The sequence below is a fragment of the Tachyglossus aculeatus genome, chromosome 22 (genome assembly GCF_015852505.1).
Source record: "Tachyglossus aculeatus isolate mTacAcu1 chromosome 22, mTacAcu1.pri, whole genome shotgun sequence".
NCBI classification, from domain to species: domain Eukaryota; kingdom Metazoa; phylum Chordata; class Mammalia; order Monotremata; family Tachyglossidae; genus Tachyglossus; species Tachyglossus aculeatus.
The window spans coordinates 25,896,626-25,899,864 of NC_052087.1; positions in this window are offsets into that span (position 1 = coordinate 25,896,626).

Below are 3,239 nucleotides of genomic sequence, written 5' to 3' on the forward strand. Positions count from 1 at the left end.
CCTTTCCAATCCATTAATAGTTCAGGTGAACATTTTCCCCCAGTGTGCTATTAGGACCCCACATGATGGACTAGATAGTATACAGGACTGCCTTATAAAATCTGACTCTTTCCCTGTCTTGAGCTCCACTAATAGAGGAGGTGGGTTTCTGACTGTTACTGAAAAGACAAATGTCTACAACATTAAGATCATTCCCTTTTCTGGGAATGGAATTCTGTTGAGCAGAGTTCAAGAATTTCGATCAGTCTAATAAGCAAAGCTCAATTTAGTTATATGAGCAAACTCATCTCTAGAGGAGATTAGATTCCCTTGCTTTTTTGTACCTACTTATGCTCACCCTCAGCATTTATGTAAATACATGTGTTCAATTGTGCACTCAATGGCTCATTTTGATTACTCTGTTTATAAATGTTTTTATGTATGTCTCTCCCATTTGAGTGTAAGCTCCTCGTAGACAAGGAATGTGTCACTTGCTTATTTAGTATTGTCCAAGTTTTAGTGCAGTGCATTGCACCCAAAGGGGATTCAATAAATGCTACTATTGCTACCTCTTCTTCTCTCCTTGTTCCCTCCCCTTGCCTTCTCACTGCTTCCGGCCTCATTCCTAGGATTTGCTCAGCTTTCTTGGGAGTGAAACTGTTGGGACTGGGTGATGATTAGCCGGTTGAAATGAGGGGGCTGTTGCCTGGCTAAGGTGGTCACTGGGCTGTGTGGTGGCGTGGTGGGGAAAGGAGAGTGGCCAGGAACCCCCTGCCTGCCTTTTTGATTTCATCATCTTCACCAGCCTTTCTCTCTTTTGCCTATGTAGTAAGGAGATTTCCATTCATGGACTCTCAACCCCTCCCTCACTCCACGACCTAGACACCCAGATCTCAGTATGAGGCAGGGTATTGAGAGGATGGTCACAGGTATTGGGTGAAGGTTTGGGGACACAACCTCTTCAAGTTTCTCTTTGTAAATCTATAGGTCAGTTCTCTGAGTTCAAAAGGGTTCACCATACTACTACTATTACTATTAATAATAGTATTTGTTAAGCACTTACTATGTGTCAAGAATTGTACTAAATGTTGGGATAGGTATAAGATAGCCGATCATGTCAAACACAGTTCCTGTCCCACTAGGGGCTTCCATCCAAGGAGGAGGGCGAACAGATGAAGGAACGGAGGTCCAGAGAAGTTTAAAAAAGGACCCAAGTTAAGTTCCAAGTGCATAGGTGACTCAGGAGGGACAGGAAATAATGATGGTAACTGTTAAGCGCTTACTATGTGCCAAGCACTGTTCTAAGTAGATACAAGGCTAACTGGTTGAACGCAGTCTGTGTCCTCCAGTGGGTTCACAGTCTTAATCCCCATTTTACAGATGAGGTTCCTGAGGCACAGAGAAGTGAATTGACTTGCCCAAGGTCACACAACAGACAAGTGGCGGAGATGGGATTAGAACCCAGGTCCTTCTGGCTCCCAGGCTCCTGCTGTTATCCATCAGGCCACGCTGGATGGCCTCCTGGAAGAACACTGTGTAAAATGCTACCCTGAAAGAGTACTCTAGTTCAAGCCTGCCAATGTTTGCACCCTTAAACTCAAGATGCCTTCATATTTGGATCCCTCCTGAGTCTAGCCACCTGAGATGGGCTCAGTAAATACTACTACAATTGATAACATACACAACCAGTATAGTTTTTGCTTCTTGATTAAGTAACTATGTAAATGCTTACCAATAATAAAATGTTTACCTAATTAAATATTAACACACGTGCGATCGGTGGTGTTCATTAAGTGTCTGTTATGTGAAGGGCACTATACTAAGTGCTTGGGAATGTATGATGGAAGGAAGAAGTGTGCTCTGCCTTCAAGGAGCTTATGGGAAGCATCCTGGCCTAGTGGAAAGAGCAGTGTTCTGGGACTCAGAGGACCTGGGTTCTAATCCTGATTTCACCAAGTATCTGCTGTGTGGCCTTGGGCAAATCACTTAACTTTTCTGTGCCTCAGTTCCCTCATCTGCAAAATAGGAATTCAGTGCCTATTCTCTCCCCTGCTTGGACTGGGAGCCCCATGTGGGACCTGATTATCTTATTTCTACCCCAGTGTTTGGCACCCAGCACAAATGCCTTTACTATTATCCACACTCTAATGGTGTATTCCACGTGGTAGTGGTGTTTTCACAAACTATGTATGCTCCATTAAGCAAAATGAAACTCTTTCACAACAAATGTAACTTGGGATTATTACACTGTTTAAATGTTCATTAAAACTATTCAGTGAGATTTATATGCCTACACGTTTTGAAAAAATTGCCCTCGCCAGAAGCTTTGCATATGTTGATTTGAAACTCATCTGAGTTTAGATACTTCAGCACATCTAATTTAACAGCCAGATGCAGTACCTGACTGTGCTGAAGAGTAATAGGGCTCTGGGTAGCCTTGACCTGCAGCAATCAAGTGGCTCTTTAGCAGAGTGTTCCTGGGTTAGGTTATGTGAGGTTTGGTATGAGGTAATTCAGAATCTGATCTATGCAGAGCACAGGCACGCTGTGTGTTTGCATGTGTGTGTTGATGCTATGTGTGTTGGTGCTAGACAGCTATTCCATAATGCCCAATACACAGAGAACACACAGGCTGTGTGTCTGGCAAAACCACTAGACTGAGCTCCCTCTAGACCGTGAGCTCGTTGTGGGCAGAAATGTGTCTGTTACTATATTGTGCTCTCCCAAGCACTTAGTACAATAAGCGCTCAGTGAATACAACTAAAGGAATGAAAACCGGAGCGGTATTGCAGAGCGCAAGGGCGCTATAAGGAATACTGGCATTAGCGTTCCATAATGCTGTCACAGAAAACTGATAAAGGAAGAGTGGTATCCCAGGGGGTTGGTGTCTTGCCATCTTTGGCCAGCTCTTGTAGAGCCAGCCCACCCTCCACTCTGTCAGAGTGAACTTTCAACATCAGTGTGAACCACGCCAAAGGAGGGAATTTATTGAAATAGACACGGTGCTATTATTCCATGGTGACCAGAAAGTAGTAGATTAAGGATATGTTTGGCACTTCCCCAAACCAATAATAGCAACAGAAGTAATAATAATGATGGTAATAATAATAATGGTGTTGAGGGTGTGTGTGCGTGCATCCGTGTGTGTGTGTGTGGGGGGGGGGGGGGGCTTATTTTCAATAAGCCAGATATTCAGCTCTAGACTTCTTCACCATACCCCAGTGAGCTGTAATGGAATTCTTTCAGCCTTTTTTTCCTTC